The 21,862-nt window shown below is 39.4% G+C and overlaps 2 pseudogenes across 1 annotated transcript in view; one reads left to right on the forward strand and one right to left on the reverse strand.

Moving 5' to 3' along the window:
* Window positions 1-5,091: 5,091 nt before the first annotated feature.
* LOC111181217 (eukaryotic translation initiation factor 1 pseudogene) lies at window positions 5,092-6,313 on the reverse strand (annotated as a pseudogene).
* LOC115802581 (large ribosomal subunit protein P1 pseudogene) overlaps window positions 5,152-21,862 on the forward strand; it is a 60,816-nt pseudogene continuing 44,105 nt past the window's right edge. The window contains exons 1-2 of the transcript XR_004023093.2: window positions 5,152-10,917; window positions 11,923-12,031. The product of XR_004023093.2 is annotated as a large ribosomal subunit protein P1 pseudogene (transcript). The remainder of the gene's footprint in view (window positions 10,918-11,922; window positions 12,032-21,862) is intronic.

Consider the following 21,862-nt stretch of genomic DNA (forward strand, 5'->3'; position numbering starts at 1 on the left):
AGCATCCTATAAGTTGGTTGGGAGACATGTGGGATGAAGCTGGGGACACTGAGCTCCTGAGTTTAGAGTCTGCTTTACTAATGGAAGTGGCATCCCCACCCACAGTGGCAATGGCATTTCCACCTCCATTTGAGGGGATTAACCCCGCATTGCCTGAAGAAACCATGACCTCCCCTGAGGCAGTGGCCATGCAAGATGATGCTGATGGGCCTATCACTAGACTCAAATCCCAGCAGACTCCTAAAGGTGAAGTACAAAGTGTGACCCAGGAGGAGGTGTGCTACACTCCAAAAGAATTACTTGAGTTTTCTAATTTTTACAGGCAAGTCTAGGGAACAAGCATGGGAATGGATACTAAGGATGTGGAATAACGGTGGAAGGAACATGATTGGAAATTTGGTGACAGTGAAATGTGGGAAAGAGATGTGTGGATAGACCTCTCTGGGCAAAACATGTGAAGGTATTTGTGCCCTGTATAAATACCTACTAAAGGGTGACCTCAGCAGAGAGGACTTTAATAATCAAGTGGATAGGATGGCCTGTTCTGTGGATAACAGTTTCTTTTCCCAGCTACCCCCATTATCATCCAGTGGGCTTAGGAACATAGTGGTGGCAGGGATGGACATTATGCATGGGCTCAGAAACATGGACTTCCACCCACCAGGGCTCACCTGAGTGTGGCCACTGCTGGGTGCTCATTCTGCCAGTAGAGACAAGCACTGAATGCCTAATATAGCAGCATTCCCTGAGAGGTGTTCAACCAGCTACCTGGTGGCAGGTTGAGTACATTGTATCACTTACATTGTGGAAGGGGCAGCGCTTTGTCCTTACTAGAATAGAGACTTACTCTGGATACAGATTTTCCATCCCTGCATGCAGTGCTTCTGCCAAAACTGCCATCCCTGGATTATGTACATACAGTGCCTTATCCACTGTCATGGTATTCCACACAGCATCACCTCTGATCAAGGAACTCCTTTCACAGTAAAATAACTGCAGCAATGGGTCCATGCTCATGCAATTCACTGGTCTTAACGTGTTCTCCACCATCCTGAAGCAGCTCGCTTGATAGAATGGTGGCATGGCCTTTTGAAGCCTCAGTTATAGATCCAGCTGGTGGCAGTACCTTGCAGGCTGAGTCTGGGTTCTCCAGAAGGCTGTATATGCTCTGAATCAGAATCCAATATGTGATAGTTTCTCTAGTAGCCAGGATTCATGGATACAGGAGTCGAGGAATAGTGTGAGATAACAAAATTCAGTTGCCCTTTGAACAGCCCAGGGTTTAGGGGTGCCGATACCCCGTGCCGTCAGAAATCTGCATACTGCTTTATAGTTGGCCCTCTGTATTTGTTTCTGCATCCGTGGATTCAACCAACCTTGGATTGTGTAGTACTGTGGTATTTATTGAAAAAAATCCATGTATAAGTGGACCCTCACAGTTCAAACCCATTCAAGGGTCAACTGTATATATGTTGGTCTCTGACTCTAGTTCCTGGCCCAGAGCTCCTAAAACTCTGGTAATTTCCTAAGTGATAAGAACACTAGGGGCATCTCTTACTCTAATATATTGTCCTTGACCTGGCTCCTGACAAAGGACTGTTGAAACCCTTGTAATTTCCTAGGTGATAGGAGTATCTTCTGTTCTAATGAGGCAACTCTGGGTGGGCTCCTTGATGGTCCTTGGATGAGGGCTGGTCTCCAGAAAGACTAAGGAGGCATGATTAGAACGTTGGAATTTTCAACCCTGCTCACCTTTCTCTTGAGAAGGGAGAAGAGCTGGAAATGGGGTTAATGATCCGTCATGCCTCCATGATGAAACCTCCATAAAAATCCCCAAAATACAGGGTTCAAAGAACTTCCAGGTTGGTGGCCACATCCACACTGGGAGGGTGACACCCAAATTCCACAAGGACAGAGCTCCTGTGCTTGGGACCTCCCATACCTTACCCTGTGTTTCTCTTCATCTGGCCGTTCATCTGTATCCTTTTAACACATCCTTCAGTAAGCTGGTAAATGTAAGTGTTTTCTTGAGTTCCATGAGCTGCTCTAGCAAATTACTTGAACCTGAGGAGGGGGTCGTAGGAACCTTGAATTTGTAGCCAAATCAGACAGAAGTTGTAACATGGGGACCTACTACTTGCAGTTGGCATCTGAAGTGGTGAGCAGCCTTGTGGGACTGAGCCCTTAACCTGTGTGTCTGACACTAAATTGTAGGACACCCAGCTGACCCCCCCACCCCGCCATGCACCGCGCAGCCACCCCCGACATTTGGTGACCAGAAGTGTCAGAAGTGAAGTGTTCTGTGTGAATAGTAAAGAAGACGCACAAGGAAGAAACACAGGGAAGAACTGTGGGTTTTCCTTTACAGGTGGAAATGGTAGTGGTAAAACTATTACCCCTAGTGATCCACTATCAAAATTTTTGCTTCCCATTCCCATGACTTTATGCCCTTCTGGGTTAGAGGTTTTAGTTCCAGAAGGAAGACTGCTTCCAGCAGGTGGCACAATAATGATTCCAGTGAACTGGAAGTTCAGACTGCCACCTGGCCACCTTGGTCTCATGCCTCTGAATCAACGGGCAAAGGAGAGTTACGGTGTTGGCTAGGATGATCGATCCTGACTACTGAGGGGAAATTGGACTACTATCCCACGATGGAGGTAAGGAAGAATACATCTGGAATACAAGAGATCACTTAGGGCATCTCTTATCACCATGGCCCTGTGACTAAGGTCAGTGGAAAACAACAACCCAATCCAGGCAGGACTACCAATGATCCAGACCCTGCAGGAATGAAAATTTGTGTCACTCCACCAGGTAAAGAAGCATGATCATGTGACTAGTTACAGAAATGAGGACTGTAACTGTCATGAGTATTCCTCCTTGTTTTGTTATGAACCTGTGTGTTTATGCTTATATTCTTTTCTTTCTTAATCCCATACCTTGTAACTTTACATCATAGTATTCAAGTATTGACTTTATATCATAGTATTTAATGTTGTTAATTTTACATCATCATATTTAAATTACAGGGTACCTAGAAGAAGTGTAAAGATCACCCAAGGACTTTGCATCCTCTTCTGGGAAAAATTTACTGAGTTTTCAGTTGTACCCAGAATAGCTGTATCATGTTAGGTGAAATTATGACCTTGTTACTGTTTTTATTTGGAGATTAAGTATGGTTTAAGGAGAGCAGTATGAGTGCCAATTTGACAGTGTGCATTTGTAATAGTTAAATTTATGTGTCAGCTTGGCTGGATCAGAGGATGCCCAGATACCTAGCTAAACATTATTTCTGGGTGTGTCTGTTAGGATGTTTCCGAATGAGATCAGCATCTGAATCAGTGAGTTTGGTAAAGTGAGTTTGCCCTCTTCTATGTGGGTGGGCATTATTCAATCCGTTGAGGGCCTGAATAGAACAAAAATGCAGAGGAAAGAAGAATTCTCCCCTCCCCTATTTTCTGAGCTGAGACATCTCACCTCATCTTCTGCCCTCAGACTGGGATTTATTTACATCATTGGCTCCTCTCATTCTCAGGCCTTTGGACTGTTGACTGAATTACACCACTGGCCTTTCTGGGTCTCCATTTTGCAGATGGCAGATCGTGGGATTTCTCAGCCTCCATAATCATATAAGCCAATTCCTTAAAACAAATCTCCTTTGATATCATATTGGTACTGGTTCTCTGAAGAACCCTAATACAGGCCTGGAGATTTCTGCTTCTGAAGTTGGTAAATTATGGATTTAATTAATAGTTACCAGACTATTCATCTTCGATGAGTTTTCATAGTTTAAAATCCATGTCAGATAATTCCAATATCTGTGTTAACTTCCTGTTGATATCTGTTGATTATGTTTTGTCATCCACTTTGAGATTTTCCCTAGTTCTTGATATGCGTGTGTGTGTGTGTGTGTGTGTGTGTGTGTGTGTAATTATTGTATCCTGGATATTTGGGGGTTTATTTTATGAGTCTCTATTTCACACTTAAATCAAGTTCCTAGTTACTGCAAGGTCAGGGTAGTAGACAGGCTCCATGTACACATAGCATTTGAAGTTGTCCACCAGCTGGGAGGAAGACATAGGCAGGTTATTCCTGGGACAGATTGGCAGTCAGGATTCTGCTCAAAGCTCACAGCCTTAGATTTCCATAGACTGTGTCATGGAGCTGCCTCATTATTGCTGGCACAGGATGGTGACAGTTTCAGCTATCTGGCACATCGTCCACGAATGATAGCATCTGCCTGTATGAAAAAGTACAAAAGGTCTTTATCTTGTATATTGTGATTCTTTTTGGCTAGGAATGGAAAGTGAGAATTTCAATTTTATCGAAATACCAGTAAGATCTCTAAATTAGCATAACCCAATATTGATGGGAACCAAAATTTGTGGTGAGCCACAGAATATCTAGTCTGACTTCCTTCTACCCTTGCTACCTGAACCTATCCATGTATAAAAGTTTATTGGAGAAATAGTACCATGTACTGATCTCTGGTTCAAGTAAATACATTTTACAGGATAGTGCCCCAACATCACATGGTATTCCTCTTAGCTGACAACATAATTGACTCTTTAGTAGTTCTTTCCACCATTGTATAATATCAGTTAATTGAGGAGATGTATACCTAAACCTAGTGAATCCATGGATTTTAGCTCATTGATTCACTTTTTCTGTACAGTAAGTTCCATCGTCAAAATCAGTGTTGAGTGGGATAATATGATGAACAATACATTCAGTTTTGTGGAATTATAAGTGAGATAAGGCAAACCTATTTCAAGAATAAGTGCCCAGTCCACTTCTTTGAAGGCTGTTTTTATGTAGTATAGAATTCTGTTTTGACATTTATACAGCATATTGAAGACATCACTTAATTTTTTTTTTTGGTTTTGTTTTGTTTTGTTTTTCTTGGTCCACACCCCGTGGCACGTGGAATCTTATTTCCCCTACCCAGGGATCGAACCTGTGCCCCCTGCAGTGGAAGCACAGTCTTAACCACTGGACTGCCAGGGAAGTCCCAGATTACTTAATTGTTATGGCTTTAGTTTTGTTGATTTGGAGAAGTCAGTTCTCAGTCTTACTGTTACTTCTCACTACTTTTTTTTTTTTTTTTTTGGCTCTTTTCAGTTTATTGCATGAAGGAGTTACACTAGTCCAAGTTAAAAGCAGACCCCAGATGGTTACATTATACAAGCTGTGAGGTTTTTAAACTTGTGACAAGGGCCAGAAGGGAAATTCTACACATTGCAAGGAAATCCTCACTTAAGCTTCAGTGAGCCAAACGCACTTAAAACCCATGAACTGGTCGTCCGTAGCCAGTCCAATCTCTACGAGGAACTGGCATATGTTCTTGCACTTTTCACCCTGTAGCTGAATTCTCTATATTCTGGATGCTCAATTACAGTACCATTTCAGGCAAATTTCTTCCTAAATGCCTTCACTAATTTCTTTTTATCGTAATCAGCGATCCCTTGGACTGTAGTAAGGGTCTTCCTGCCGGTTCTCCGTTGAATTCTTTTATCAATATAATCCTCAGTGCCGGCAGGAAGCAGATCATCTTCCTTACTTGCATCAGCAAAGGGGTCGAAAGAGTGGAGGTTCTGGATAGCAGACATACGATACAATTCCTTTTCCTCTGTGGAAACGGCCTGCGGAAGGCCGCGGCTGGAGAAAGCGGGCGCGGAGGACCGAGCATCGGGAAGCGAGGGGGCTCGAGGGGGAGGCTGCTGAGTCCATGGCAGCGGCTTAGTGATTCCTTACTACTTTTTTTTTTAACTTATTTTATTTTTGGCTGCGTTGGGTCTTCGTTGCTGCGTGCCGGCTTTCTGTAGTTGCAGTGAGTGGGGGCTACTCTTCGTTGCGGTGTGCGGGCTTCTCATTGCGGTGGCTTCTCTTGTTGCGGAGCATGGGCTCTAGGTGCGCGGGCTTCAGTAGTTGTGGCTCACGGGCTCTAAAGTACAGGCTCAGTAGTTGTGGCGCAGGAGCTTAGTTGCTTCACGGCATGTGGGATCTTCCCGGATCAGGGCTTGAACCCGTGTCCCCTGCATTGGCAGGTGGATTCTTAGCCGCTGCACCACCAGGGAAGCCCCATTCACTACTTTTTATAATTTCCTTTTTCTTTGGTTTTTCAACAGAGTTTTCTTTGTATTTATTCTTCTTGGCCTTTTGACAGCTTTTTTGAACTATGGCCTGATGGATTTAGTTTGGGACATTTTTCAGCTAATATTTTTTCAAATATTCTTCTGCCCCTTTTCTCCCTCTGCATCTTCAATTGTGTGTGTTTAAAACCTGTTCATTGTATTTTACTTAGCCCTAAATTATTATCTCCATTTTAAAGTAAGATGATGAAATTGGCCCCCAAAACTAAATTGTCCAAGGGCACATGGTTAGTTATTGTGATAGCTGAGATTCACATCTGCGAAGTTTGACAAAGCCCATTAAAAAAAATTATGATTGAATATCACCTCTCAGTGTCATGCATTTTTTAATGCCTTCCATCTCAGTACTTCATCAGGAATATGATGAATTAACAGATCTGTGGAATATGCCATCACTATTGATGGCATAATATATCACCTTACTGGTGATAATAATTTATTTAATCTTTTATTAGGTATTTATGTTTCTAACTTGTGCTTATTGTACATCATTCTTTGATATACATCCTTGTGCATGTATCACTGTGCATTTTATAACTCTTTCCCAATGACAGTTTCCTAGAAGTTATATTTCTGAATGACTATCAGGTATTTAGTAATTGCTAACAATATGGCAGGCCCCGGGCTAGTGTTTGAAGATTAGCATTAAAAGTGTAGTTGCTATCCTTCAGATCTTTATAATTGAGCAAGAAAAATGTAATCCTTGTAGGAATAAATCTAAAGTAGGGGGTGATAAAGGCCTCTAGACTAAATTAAGATGATATACCTCTGAAGATACAGATGGAAGACATTCTAGCAAGCTGAAAATTATTTTGAATTCATGGAATCTCTGGAAATGAATGGATTCATGCAGCAAGCTACATGTCTTTTACATTTTGTATTACACTGATGTTATGTCTTTTACATTTTTTATTACACTGATGTTAGATGCAAAGTGAGATTATTAGTATAAGATGTTTCAGCAGCTTTTGAAGAACATTATGGCTAGAAGATCAGGAAGATATGAAGAAAAACAGCAATGAGACTTAATCAATACATTCATTACTCAGGAACTTCTAGCCATACTTTTCTACCCAGTAATCCAACATAGTTATACTTAGGAAACATAGATTTGTTCAGATATGTACTTGGAACACGAAGGGGTAAAGAAAAGTCATTCAGCATAAATACACTAGCTCTTATAAGAGTATCTTTAACTTTTCTACGAAATCAAGAAAAAGATATACTATCCTATGACACTTACTGCCACTTCTTTTTTTTATATAATTTATATATTTATTTATTTTTGGCTGCATTGGGTCTTCATTGCTGTGCGCTGGCTTCCTCTAGTTGTGGCGAGTGGAGGCTATTCTTCGTTGTGGTGCGTGGGCTTCTCATTGTGGTGACTTCTCTTGTTGCAGAGCATAGGCTCTAGACACATGGGCTTCAGTAGTTGTGGCACACAGGCTCAGTAGTTGTGGCACATGGGCTTAGTTGCTCCACAGCATGTGGGATCTTCCCAGGCCAGGGATCGAACCCGTGTCCCCTGCATTGGCAGGCGGATTCTTAACCACTGCACCACGAGGGAAGTCCCAATGCCACCTCTAAGTATATATTCAAGAGAAATGATTACATTTATCCACAAAATTATATGGGTAAGGATGTTAATAGCAGCTTTGTTTATTTTAACCCAAAAATGTTACCAACCAAAATGCCCTAGCAGGATGCATAAGAAAATTGTACTACAAAACAATAAGAAAAAAAAAAGTACTGGTACATTTACATAGATGAGTCTTAAAGGTATCACGCTGAGTGAAAGAAGTCAGTCACAAGAGTATGTACTGTATGATTTCATTTATGTGAAGTTCAAAAGTAGGTAAAACTAACCAATTATGATAGAAGTCAGAATATTGGTCACCCAGGTGGTATAGACCGGGAAGGGGCATGACTGAAACTTGTATGTTAGAAAAACCCTGTATCTCAATCTGGGTGGTAGTCACCCTCCTATACACGTAAAATAATCAAGCTGTATACTTAAGATCAGTGTCTTTTACATACTTTATGTGTATTATACTTCAATTTAAATAATCAAGGGGAAGAAGGATGGGGCCATTTAATAATAGACTCTTGATGTCTCCCTAGTGTAGATTAATGTGTGTGGCTCATGGACACCTGGCCCTTCAACAAAGCCTGCTAATTGATGGTTCTTAATCTCATAGCAGGGTCTGATGATTAGGACTAAAAGAGAAAAAAAGACAAAAATTTATTCATTTTTGGCTGGATACAGTGGGCATGATTTCATCCTTCCCAGTCTGGAAACTAAATGAGAGTGATGAGCCATGAGAATCTGAGAGTTGTAATGTAGGCTTAGAAGAATGCATGGTCTGTGCAGTTTTCTCACTTCAGATGTGGAAGATCAACCAGGCTCCAGAAACCTTAAAGGAGGTTCTATATGGATGATATGGCCCCTCCTCTGGCCTGGAAGAGCAAGTTTGAACAGTCTAGTCACAAGTGTAACTCAGCATCCCAGAATGCAGTACTGGTGGAAATCCTGTTAAAGTGCCCACACTTCTGTTTTAATGCAGGAGAACATCTGCTAGGAGTCCATCTGTTTACATCAGGGTTCCCTGGGGTTTGCAGAAAGAGGTCCCTAGACTCCACCTTATTTTCCCAATGTATATATGGGGGGAGGGTGGTTTGGAAGAAAAAAATGGAGGAGAAAAACCTTGACATTTTGTGAACTCCATGGCAAATCTGGTCTTATTGCCTTATTTTTTTCCTCCTCCCAGATAAGACTTCCCTGGATTCTAGGATTCTTGAGTAGATGAATTCCAAGGAAGACTGTCTAATTCTTGCAATTCTAAACTCATGGGTCATGTAAGTTGGTTTTCAGTGTTAAATTCTGTTATTTTTTAGGTTATGTGAAGACTTTAATTTTTTATTCTGAAACTTCCCCAGTTCCTCCTATTTTTGGAGGAATGCACTCCAGGTCCCTCCTCTGTGCCCCCATTTTCTCAAACCACTGTTCAAATGTGTACTGGAGAAAACAGCATCTCCTAGGTACTCAGTCTTCTGTCTAGACCAGAGGTGAAGCAAAAACAAAGTCCCTTCAGAGAGATACTTGACCATCTCTTGTCAGTTCTGCAATTTGATGATAAAGGATGATTTCATTTGCACATGGGAAAGTTCTGAACTTTTCCATAGACCCATGTCTGTAGATAAAATAGGACTTAGTGTTGATTGGCCTCAGCTACTGCTAAGGTGCTCAGTCCTTCTGAGGAAGCTGCAGGCCGCTTTAGGCTTAGGGCCCTCACTTCATCCTGAGGCTAGCACTGCGCCCAGCATTCCCCGCTTAGCATTCGCCCACACCATGGCCTCCATCTCAGAGCTCACCTGCATCTACTGGGCCTTCATCCTGCACAACGATGAGGTTACGGTCATGGAGGATAAGATCAATGCCCTAATTATAGCAGCCGGTGTAAATGTTGAACCTTTCTGGCCAGGCTTGTTTGCAAAGGCTCTGGCATTGGGAGCCTCATCTGCAATATAAGGGCTCAGGGACCTGCCCCAGCAGCTGATCCTGCACGAGCAGGAGGTCCTCCCCCCTCCACCACTTCTGCCCCAGCTGAGGAGGAGAAAGTGGAAGCAAAGAAAGAAGAATTTGAGGAGTCTGATGTTGACATGGGCTTTGATCTCTTTGACTAAACCTCTTTTGTTACATGTTCAATAAAAAGCTGAACTCTCTAAAAGAAAACAAAACAAAAAAGGAATGTGGTGAAATCCCAGGCTTTGTGAGGCCTTTAGGGGTGGGCAAGGAAATGATTTAGAGCCTGCTTACAGATCCATGCTGGGAATTCCTGAGAGGTGAAAACCTATAGTAGGGTCCATTTTGTATCTGAAGAGCATGTACTGATTTCAGGTGATATATGTGTGACTCTGGATTAACATGTAACAGTATTCTCTGGCTCAGAAATGAGAAAATTGTCTGGGGGGGATGGGAGATGGAGTAGCAAGTAATAAGATACGATAGATAGGATGCTTCTAAAATGGCTCCCACTGATCCCTGCTTCCAGGTATTCACATCCTTCTGTAATCTCCTTTGCTTTAGTGTGGGTTAGATTTAGTGACTTGCTTCTAATGAATAAAATATGGCAAAAGTGATGGGAGCTCACTGTTGAGATTAGGTTATAAAAGTCTGTAACTTTGTCTTGCTCACAACACTCTGTTTCTTCTTGCTTTCTCTGATGAAGCAAGTTTCCACGCTGTGATCTAAGGATGATCTCTGGCCAACAGCCAGTGAGGAACCAAGGCTCGCACTCCAAATTCTGTCAGCAACTATATGAGTGAGTTTTGAAGCAGATCCTTCCCCATTTGAGCCTTGAGATGACTGCTGCTCCAGCTGACACCTTGACTGCAGTCTGAGAGGGAGAGGACCAAGTTCAGCTGCAAACAGATTTCTGTCCCAAACTGATTTCTTATTCCTATGAAAGTGAACTTTAAAAATCTTTCTTGAAGCTTTCAGTATTTTATCTTTTTATTTCTCTTTGGAAATTTTGCTAAAATGTGCCTAGATGTAGGTACTTTTTTTTTTTCTCGGTACGCGGGCCTCTCACTGTTGTGGCCTCTCCCATTGCGGATCACAGGCTCCGGACGGGCAGGCTCAGCGGCCATGGCTCACGGGCCCAGCTGCTCCGCGGCATGTGGGATCCTCCCGGACCGGGACACGAACATGTGTCCCTTGCATCGGCAGGCGGATTCTCAACCACTGCGCCACCAGGGAAGCCTGGTACTTATTTTTTACTTAATTTTTTCATAGAAGTCACGTTTAGGACCACAGTTATTTTATGTACCATTGAAAAGGAAAGAAAACATTGAATTAAACTATGACATGTCTCTGATATAAAGATGCATTTCAGTTTCATAGATGTTAAAATGAAAAATATGTCAGAATAATTATTAAATAGAATTTTATTAACTTGGTAGGCCTCTCTCAAATTAAGGACTTATATCCTTCTTTATTTTGAGGTAATTTTCATTGATTACTACTATCTCTCCTCAATTAGCTCTATTGTCTTCTGGGACTTATATTAAATGGTTAGAGGAAAATCAGTTTCTATCTTTTATGTCGTTTTGTTCCATATATTGCATCTCTTTGTTACCTTTGGTTTCTTCTGGATTGTATAGCAATTTAATCCCTGGCTTCCTAGTTCACAATTCAACTGTGTGCATTCTGCTTTTCAGCCCATTTATTGAAAGTTTTTTTTTTAACTTTTAAACTTTGAAATAATTATAGATACACAGGGAGTTGCAAGATAGTGCAGAGATAGTCCTGATTATACTTCACCCAGTTTTTAACCAATGCTTACATCTTACATAATTACAGTACAATATCAAAGCCCAGAATTAGACATTGGTACAATGTGTTTATATAGTTATGTCATTTCATCATGTGCATAGATTCATGTAATCACCACTGCAATCAACATACAGAACTATTCCACCCCCACAAAGATGTTTCTGTACCCCTTTATAAATCACACCTGCACCCCACCCCACCATCCCTAATCCCTGGAAACCATTAATCTGCTTCACATCTCTATAATTTCATCATTTCAAGGATGTTATATAAATGGAATTGTGTAGTACATGACCCGTTGAGATTGGCTTCCAGAACTAAACATAATGTTCTTGAGATCTATCTAAATTGTTACATGTATCAATAATTTATTCCTTTTTAATGCTAAGTAGTATTACATGGTATGGAGAACCATTTTTGTTGTTTCCATTTTAGGCTACTACAGATAAAGCTGCTATGAACAATCAGGCACACAATGCTGTGTGGGCAAATTCTTTCATTTCTCTGGGATAAATGTCCAGGAGTACAACTGCTGAGTTATATGGTAAGTTTATATATATATATATATATATATATATATATATATATATGTATTTTAAAATGAAGTATAGTTGATTTACAGTGCTGTGTTAGTTTCAGGTGTACACCAAAGTGATTCAGTTTGTGTGTGTACATATATATATTCTCTTTCAGATTCCTCTCCACTATGGGTTAGTACAAGATACTGAATATAGTTCCCTGTGCTATACAGTAGGTCCTTGTTTATCTGTTTCATATAGTGTGTATTTGTTAATCCCAAACTCCTAATTTACTCCCCACCCCCGCCATTTATTTTTTAAAGAATTGCCAAACTATTTTCCCAGAGTGGCTGTACCATATTACATTCCCACCAGGAATATGCAAGAGATCCGTTTCTCAACATCCTTGCCAGAATTTATAGTATTGTTGCTATTTTCAATTTTGGATTTTCTAATAGGCATGTGGTGGTTTCTCATTGTGGTTCTAATTTTGCTTTTAGCTAATAGCTGGTGACACCGAATATCATTTCATGTACTCATTTGCCATCCATGAATTCTCTTTGGTGAAATATCTCTTCATGCCTTTTGCCCATTTTCTAAATATAATGTTGTTGTTGTTTTTAACTGCTGAGTTTTGGGCGCATTATATATTCTGTTTATGAATTCTCTGTTAGGTTATTGTGATTTGTTGGATTTCTGGTTAGGTGTGCAAATACTTTCTTCCAGTCTGTAGCCTGTCTTTTCATCTGCTTAACAAGGTTTTAGCCGAGCAAAAGTTTTATATTTTGATAAAGTCTAATTTACCCCTTATTTCTTTTATGATCATGCTTTTGGTGTCATGTGTAATGTGTCACCACCAATTAGGTCAGAAATATTTTCTGTTTTATCTTCTAAAAGTTTTATACTTTTACAACTTATTATCTATTGTAAGCTAAATTTTGTATATGGTGTAATTTTTAGGTAGATTATTTTGCCTATGGGTATTCAATTGTTCCAGCACCATTTGTTGAAAAGACTATCCATCTTCCATTGTACTGAGTTACATCTTTGTCAAAAATCCGTTTTCCATACTTGTGTAGGGCTATTTCTTTATCCTCTGTTCTGTTGCATTGACTTTATACCCAACCCCTGCCAATATCATACAGTAGAGTACTATAGCTATGTAATTAGCCTTAAAACTGGGTAGAGGGAGTCTTACCACTTTATTCTTCTTTTTCAGAATTGTATTAGCTACTGCTGTTTGTCTCTCCACATAAATTTTAGAATATTGTATTAAAAACCTTGCTGAGATTTTGATAGGAATTGCATTAAACCTGTATGTCAGTTAGGGGAGAACTGACATTTGACTATGTTGAATTTCCAATCTCTTAACAAGGAATACCTATTTATTTAGATATTAAATTTCTTATCAGTGTTTTGTACTTATCTGCTTATAAGTTCTGTACTTGTTTTGTTTGATTTGCACCTATGTATTTAATTCTTGACACAGTTGTAAATGGTATTGTATTTTTGTTTCCACATGTTCATTTCTAGTAATAGAAATACAACTGATTTTGCAAGTTGATCTAGTATCTTATGACATTGCTAAAATCACTTATTTCTAGAAGTTCATCTGTAGTAGATTCTGTGGGATTTTCTACATAAATCATCACATCATCTGCAAAAAGAGACAGCTTTAGGCACTCCTTTCTGAGCTGTAATGTTTAAATCCCTATTGTGCCTTATTTCACTGCGTAGGACTTACGGAGTTATGTTGAGTAGCAGTGGTGAGAGTGAACGTCCTTGCCTTGTTCCCAGTCTTATGGGTAAAGCATTCAGTCATTCACCATTACATATGATGGTAACTGTAGATTTCTTGTAGATACTCTTTATCAAGTTGAAGAAGCTACCCAATCATTCCTAGCTTCAGAAAGTTTTTTTTTTTTTAAATCATGAATGGGTTATGAATTTTGTCAAATACATTTTCTACATCAATTGATATGATCAAGTAATTTTCTAGTCTGTTAATATGGCAGATTACATTGATTTTCAAATATTGAACCAGCCTTGCATGTATTGAATGAACCCTACTTGTCATGGTTAATAGTAATTCTTTATATGCTGCTAAATTCTATTAGTATTTTGCTAAGGAGTTTGCAGCTATATTCATGAGAAATATTTGTTGGTAGTTTTCTTTTTTGGACTGTCTGGTTTTGGTGTCAAGTCAATACTGGCTTCATAGAATGAATACTGGCATTTGGTATAAAGTTCTTACTGGCTCCATAAGTGATCCTATGCTTCTCGAAGAGATTGTCTAGAATTGGAGTTGGTTCTTTAAATGTTTGGCAGTTCAACTGATCCTGTGGAAAGCTAAAAAGAAAGGGAAAAAAAAAAGTTCGGTAGAATTCTCTACCAAAATTATCTGAGCCTAGAGATTGTATTTTGGGGAGATTTTAAATTATGAATTCAATTTCCTTAATAGTTATATAGGGCTATTCAAATTATCTATTTCATAATGATTAGTATTCGTTTGTTTTTCATTAAATTGATCCATGTAATAGGATTCATTTATTGTTTTATTTATTATGCCTTGTTATTTATTTGTGTAATTCATTCACAGTATCATACTCGTTTCAGGTGTACAGCATAGTGCTTCAGTATTTTTACAGATAATACTCCATTAAAGTTTATTACAAGATAATGGCTATAATCCCCTGTGTATACAATATATCCTTATTGCTTATCTATTTTATGCATAGTAGTTTGTATCTCTTAATCCCATACTCCTAATTTGCCCCTCCCTCTTTCCTCTCCCCTTTGGTACCCTCTAGTTTTTTTTTTGCTTTATCTGTGAGTCAGTCTCTGTTTTACATATACACTAGTTTCTCTTTTTTATTTTAGATTCCACATATAAGTGATATCATAGAGTATTTGTCTTTCACTCTCTGACATTTCACTAAGCATAATATTCCCTAGGTCCATCCATGTTGCTGCAAATGGCAGAATTTCGTACATTTTTATGGCTGAATAGTATTCTATTGTGTATATGTAGCATAACTTTTTTTTTTATTAGAGTATAGTTGTTTTACAATGTTGTCTTAGTTTCTTCTGTACAGCGAAGTGGAGTTCCCTGTGCTATACAGCAGGTTTTTGGGTTTTTTTAATTTTTGAATTTTATTTTATTTATTTTTCTATACAGCAGGCTCTTATGAGTTACCTATTTTATACATATTAATGTATATATGTGAATCCCAGTCTCCCAATTCATCTCCCCCCCACCCTTTCCCCTTGGTGTCCATACATTTTTTCTCTACATCTGTGTCTCTATTTTTGCCTTCAAACCGGTTCATCTGTACCATTTTTCTAGATTCCACATATATGTGTTAATATACAATATTTGGTTTTTTCTTTCTGACTTACTTCACTCTGTATGACAGTCTCCAGGTCCATCCACATCTGTACAAATGACCCAGTTTCATTCCTTTGTATGGCCGAGTAATAGTCCACTGTATATATGTACCACATCTTCTTTATCCATTCCTCTGTTGATGGACATCTTGGTTGTTTCCATGTCCTGGCTATCGTAATAGTGCTGCAATAAATATTGGGGTGCATGTGTGTTTTTGAATTATGGTTTTCTCTGGGTATATCCCCAGTTGTGCAATTGCTGGGTCATACAGTAATTCTAGTTTTAGTTTTTTAAGGAACCTCCACAGTGTTCTCCATAGTGGCTGTATCAATTTACATTCCCACCAACAGTGCAAGAGGGTTGCCTTTTCTGCACACTCTCTCCAGCATTTATTGTTTGTAGATTTTCTGATGATGCCCATTCTAACAGGTGTGAGGTGATACCTCATTGTAGTTTTGATTTGCTCTTCTCCAATAATTAGTGATGTTGAGCATTTTTTCATGTGTTTGTTGGCCATCTGTATGTCTTCTTTGGAGAAGTGTCTACTTAGGTCTTCTGCCCATTTTTTGACTGGGTTGTTGTTGTGATATTGAGCTGCATGAGCTGTTTATATACTTTGGAGGTTAATCCTTTATCCGTTGACTCATTTGCAAATATTTTCTCCCTTTCTGAGGGTTGTCTTTTCATCTTGTTTATAGTTTCCTTTGCTGTGCAAAAGCTTTTACGTTTCATTAGGTCCCATTTGTTTATTTTTGTTTTTATTTCCATTCTAGGAGGTGGGTCAAAAAAGATCTTGCTGTGATTTATATCAAAGAGTGTTCTTCCTATGTTTTCCTCTAAGAGTTTTATAGTGTCCAGTCTTACATTTAGGTCTTTAATCCATTTTGAGGTTTTCTTTGTGTGTATGGTGTTAGGGAGTGTTCTAATTTCATTCTTTTACACGTAGCTGTCCAGTTTTCCAAGCACCACTTATTGAAGAGACTGTCTTTTCTCCATTGTATACCACTGCCTCGTTTGTCATAGATTAGTTCACCACAGGTACGTGGGTTTATCTCTGGGCTTTCTATCCTGTTCCATTGATCTGTATTTCTGTTTTTGTGCCAGTACCACACTGTCTTGATTATTGTAGCTTTGTAGTATAGTCTGAAGTCGGGGAGCCTGATTCCTCCAGCTCAGATTTTTTTTCTCAAGATTTCTTTGGCTGTTTGGGGTCTTTTGTGTCGCCATACAAAGTTTAAGATTTTTCTGTTGTAGTTCTGTGAAAAATACCACTGGTAATTTGATAGGGATTGCATTGAATCTGTAGATTGCTTTGGGTAGTATAGTCATTTTCACAATATTCTTCCAATCCAAGAACATGGTATATCTCTCCATTTGTTTGTATCATCTCTGATTTCTTTCATCAGTGTCTTATAGTTTTCTGAGTACAGGTCTTTTATCTCCTTAGGTAGGTTTATTCCTAGGTATTTTATTCTTTTTCTTGCGATAGTGAATGGGATTGTTTCCTTAATTTCTCTTTCTGATCTTTCATTGTTAGTGTATAGGAATGCAGGAGATTTCTGTGCATTAATTTTGTATCTTGCAACGTTACCAAATTCATTGATTACCTCTAGTAGTTTTCTGGTGGCATCTTTAGGATTCTCTATGTATAGTATCATGTCATCTGCAAACAGTGACAGTTTTACTTCTTCTTTTCTGATTTGGATTCCTTTTATTTCATTTCCTTTTCTGATTGCTATGGCTAGGACTTCCAAAACTATGCTGAATAATAGTGGTGAGAGTGGACATCCTTGTCTTGTTGCTGATCTTAGAGGAAATGCTTTCAGTTTTTTACCATAGAGAATGATGTTTGCTGTGGGTTTGTCGTATATGGCCTTTATTATGTTCAGGTAGGTTCCCTCTATGCCCAATTTCTGGAGAGTCTTTTTTTAAATAAATAAAATTATTTGGTTATTTATTTATGGCTGCATTGGGTCTTCATTGCTGCGTGTGGGCTTTCTCTAGCTGTGGCAAGCAGGGGCTACTCTTTGTTGTGGTGCATGGGCTTCTCATTGCAGTGGCTTCTCTTGTTGCAGAGCACGGGCTCTAAGCACACAGGCTTCAGTAGTTGTGGCATTCAGGCTCAGTAGTTGTGGCACATGGGCTTAGTTGCTCCATGGTATGTGGGATCTTCCCGGATCAGGGCTCGGACCCATGTCCCTTTCATTGGCAGGCAGATTCTTAAGCACTGCACCACCAGTGAAGTCCCTCTGGAGAGTTTTTATCATAAATGTGTGTTGAATTTTGTGAAAAGCTTTTTCTGCATCTATTGAGATGATCATATGGTTTTTATTCTTCAATTTGTTAATATGGTGTATCATATTGATTGATTTGTGTATATTGCAGAATACTTGCATCCTTGGGATAAATCCCAATTGATCATGGTGTATGATCCTTTTAATGTGTTGTTGAATTCTGTTTGCTTGTATTTTGTTGAGGATTTTTGCATCTATATTCATCAGTGATATTGGTCTGTAATTTTCTTTTTTTGTAGTATCTTTGTCTGGTTTTGGTATCAGGGTGATGGTAGCCTCGTAGAATGAGTTTGGGAGTGTTCCTTCCTCTGCAGTTTTCTGGAAGAGTTTGAGAAGGATGGGTGTTAGCTCTTCTCTAAATGTGTTATAGAATTCACCTATGAAGCCATCTGGTCCTGGACTTCTGTTTGTTGGAAGATTTTTAATCACAGTTTCAGTTTCGTTACTTGTGATTGGTCTGTTCATATTTTCTATTTCTTCCTGATTCAGTCTTGGCAGGTTGTGCATTTCTAAGAATTTGTCCATTTCTTCCAGGTTGTCCATTTTATTGGCATAGAGTTGCTTGTAGTAGTCTCTTATGATGCTTTGTATTTCTGTGGTGTCCGTTGTAACTTCCTCTTATTCATTTCTAATTTTGTTGATTTGACTCCTCTCCCTCTTTTTCTTAATAAGTCTGGCTAAAATTTTATCAATTTTGTTTATCTTCTCAAAAAACCAGCTTTTAGTTTTATTGATCTTTGCTATTGTTTTGTTTCTATTTCATTTATTTCTGCTCTGATCTTTATGATTTCTTTCCTTCGACTAACTTTGGGTTTTGTTTGTTCTTCTTTCTCTAGTTCCTTTAGGTGTAAGGTTAGATTGTTTATTTGAGGTGTTTCTTGTTTCTTGAGGTAGGATTGTATTGCTATAAACTTTCCTCTTGGAAATGCTTTTGCTGCATCCCATAGGTTTTGGATTGTCGTGTTTTCATTGTCATTTGTCTCTAGGTATTTATTTCCTCTTTGATTTCTTCAGTGATCTCTTGGATATTTAGTAGCGTATTGTGTAGCCTGCATGTGTTTGTGTTTTTACTTTCTTTTCTCTGTAATTTATTTCTAATCTCATAGCATTGTGGTCAGAAAAGATGCTTGATACAATTTCAATTTTCTTAAATTTACCAAGGCTTGATTTGTGACCCAAGATGTGATTTATCCTGGAGAATGTTCCGTGTGCACTTGAGAAGAAAGTGTAATCTGCTGTTTTCGGATAGAATGTTCCATAAATATCAATTAAATCTATCTGGTCTGTTATGTCATTTAAAGTTTGTGCTTCCTTATTAATTTTCTGTCTGGATGATCTGCCCATTGGTGTAAGTGAGGGTTAAAGTCCCCATTATTGTATTACTGTCGATTTCCTCTTTTATAGCTGTTAGCATTTGCCTTATGTATTGAGGTGCTCCTATGTTGGGTGCATATATATTTATAATTGTTATATCTTCTTCTTGGATTGATCCCTTGATCATTATGTAGCATCCTTTCTTGTCTTTTGTAACATTCTTTATTTTAAAGTCTATTTTATCTGATATGAGTATTGCTACTCCAGCTTTCTTTTGATTTCCATTTGCATGGAATATCTTTTTCCATCCCCTCACTTTCAGTCTGTATGTGTCCCTAGGTCTGAAGTGAGTCTCTTGTAGACAGCATATATATGGGTCTTGTTTTTGTATCCATTCAGCAAGTCTGTGTCTTTTGGTTGGAGCATTTAATCCATTTACATTTAAGGTAATTATCGATATGTACCTATTACCATTTTCTTAATTGTTTTGGGTTTGTTTTTGTAGGTCCTTTTCTTCTCTTTGTGTTTCCCACTTAGAGAAATTCCTTTAGCATTTCTTGTAGAGCTGGTTTGGTAGTGCTGAATTCTCTTAGTTTTTGTTTGTAAAGCTTTTGATTTCTCTGCTGAATCTGAATGAGATCCTTGCAGGGTAATCTTCGTTGTAGGTTCTTCCCTTTCATCACTTTAAATATATCTTGCCACTCCCTTCTGGCTTATAGAGTTTCTGCTGAGAAATCAGCTGTTAACCTTATGGGAGTTCCCTTGTATGTTGTTTGTCGTTTTTCTCTTGTTGCTTTAAAAAATTTTTCTTTTCTTTTATTTATCAATTTGATTACTATGTGTCTTGGTGTGTTTCTCCTTGGTTTTATACTGTAGGGGACTCTCTGTGCTTCCTGGACTTGGGTGGCTATTTCCTTTGCCATGTTAGGGAAGTTTTTGACTATAATCTCTTCAAATATTTTCTTGGGTCCTTTCTCTCTCACTCCTCCTTCTGTGACCCCTATAATGTGAATGTTGGTGTGTTTAGTGTTGTCCCAGAGGTCTCTTAGGCTGTCTTCATTTCTTTTCATTGTTTTTTCTTTATTCTGTGGCAGTGATTTCCATTCTGTCTTCCAGGTCACTTATCCTTCTGCCTCAGTTATTCTGCTACTGATTCCTTCCAGTGTATTTTTCATTTCACTTATTGTATTGTTCATCTCTGTTGGTTCTTTAATTCTTCTTGGTCTTTGTGAACCGATTCCTGCATCTTCTCAATCTTTGCCTGCATTCTTTTTCTGAGGTCCTGGATCATCTTCACTATCATTATTCTGAATTTTTTTTCTGAAAGTTTGCCTATCTCCACTTCATTTAGTTGTTTTCTGGGGTTTTATCTTGTTCCTTCATCTGGAACATAGTCCTCTGCCTTTTCATTTTGTCTTTCTTTCTGTGATTATGGTTTTCATTCTGCAGGCTGCAGGATTGTAGTTCTTCTTGTTTCTCCTGTCTGCCTTCTGGTGGATGAGGCTAAGAGGCTTGTGCAAGCTTCCTGATGGGAGGGACTTGTTGGTGTGTAGACCTTGGTGTTGCTCTGGTGGGCAGAACTTAGTAACACTTGAAGCCACTTCTCTGCTGGTGGGTGGGGCTGAGTTCCCTCCCTTTTGGTTGTTTGCCCTGAGGCAACCCAGCACTGGAACCTACAGGCTGTTTGGTGGGGCTAATGGTGTGTGGACTCCACTCCGGGAGGGCTCCCACCAATGAGTACTTCCCAGAACTTCTGCTGCCAGTGTCCTTGTCCCTGCGGTGAGCCACAGCCACCCCCTGCCTCTGCAGGAGACCCTCCAGCACTAGCACGTAGGTCTGGTTCAATCTCCTATAGGGTCACTGATCCTTCCGCCAGGTCCTGCTTTGTGTGTGCCCTCCAAGAGTGGAGTCTCTGTTTCCCCCAGTCCTGTCGATGTCCTGCCATCAAATTCCACTGGCCTTCAGAGTCTGATTTCTGGGGATTCCTCCTCCCATTTCCAGACCCCCAGGTTAGGAAACCCTCCATAGGGCTCAGAACTTTCACTCCAGTGGGTGGACTTCTGTGGTATAATTGTTCTCCAGTTTGTGAGTCACCCACCCAGTAATTATGGGATTTCATTTTATTGTGATTGCACCCCTTGTACCATCTCATTGAGGCTTCTCCTTTGTCTTTGGATGTGGGGTATCTTTTATGGTGAGTTCCAGTGTTTTTCTGTTGATAACTGTTCAGCAGTTAGTTGTGATTCCAGTTCTCTCGCAAGAGGGAATGAGCACACGTCCTTCTACTACACCATCTTGAACCAATCTCTACCATAACGTTTTCTTTTTTTAAACATCTTTATTGGAGTATAATTGCTTTACAGTGTTGTGTTAGTTTCTGCTGTATAACAAAGTAAATCCGCTATATGCATATGTATATCCCCATATCCCCTCCCTCTTGCATCTCCCTCCCACCCTCCTTATCCCACCCCTCTAGGTGGTGGCAAAGCACCGAGCTGATCTCCCTGTGCCATGCAGCTGCTTCCACTAGCTATCTATTTTACATTTGGTAGTGTATATATGTCAGTGCTACTCTCTTACTTTGTCCCAGCTTACCCTTCCCCCTCCCCATGTCCTCAAGTCCATTCTCTACGTCTGTGTCTTTATTCCTGTCCTGCCCCTAGGTTCATCAGAACCATTTTTGTTTTTTAGATTCCTTATATATGTGTTAGCAGATGGTATTTGTTTTTCTCTTTCTGACTTACTTCACTCTGTATGACAGACTCTAGGTCCATCCACCTCACTACAAATAACTCAGTTTCGTTTCTTTTCATGGATGACCAATATTCCATTGTATATATGTGCTGCAACTTCTTTATCCA

Source organism: Delphinapterus leucas, chromosome 20, assembly GCF_059928025.1.
Source record: "Delphinapterus leucas isolate spDelLeu-1000000601 "Yukka" chromosome 20, BTC_Dleu_Yukka2, whole genome shotgun sequence".
Lineage (NCBI taxonomy): Eukaryota > Metazoa > Chordata > Mammalia > Artiodactyla > Monodontidae > Delphinapterus > Delphinapterus leucas.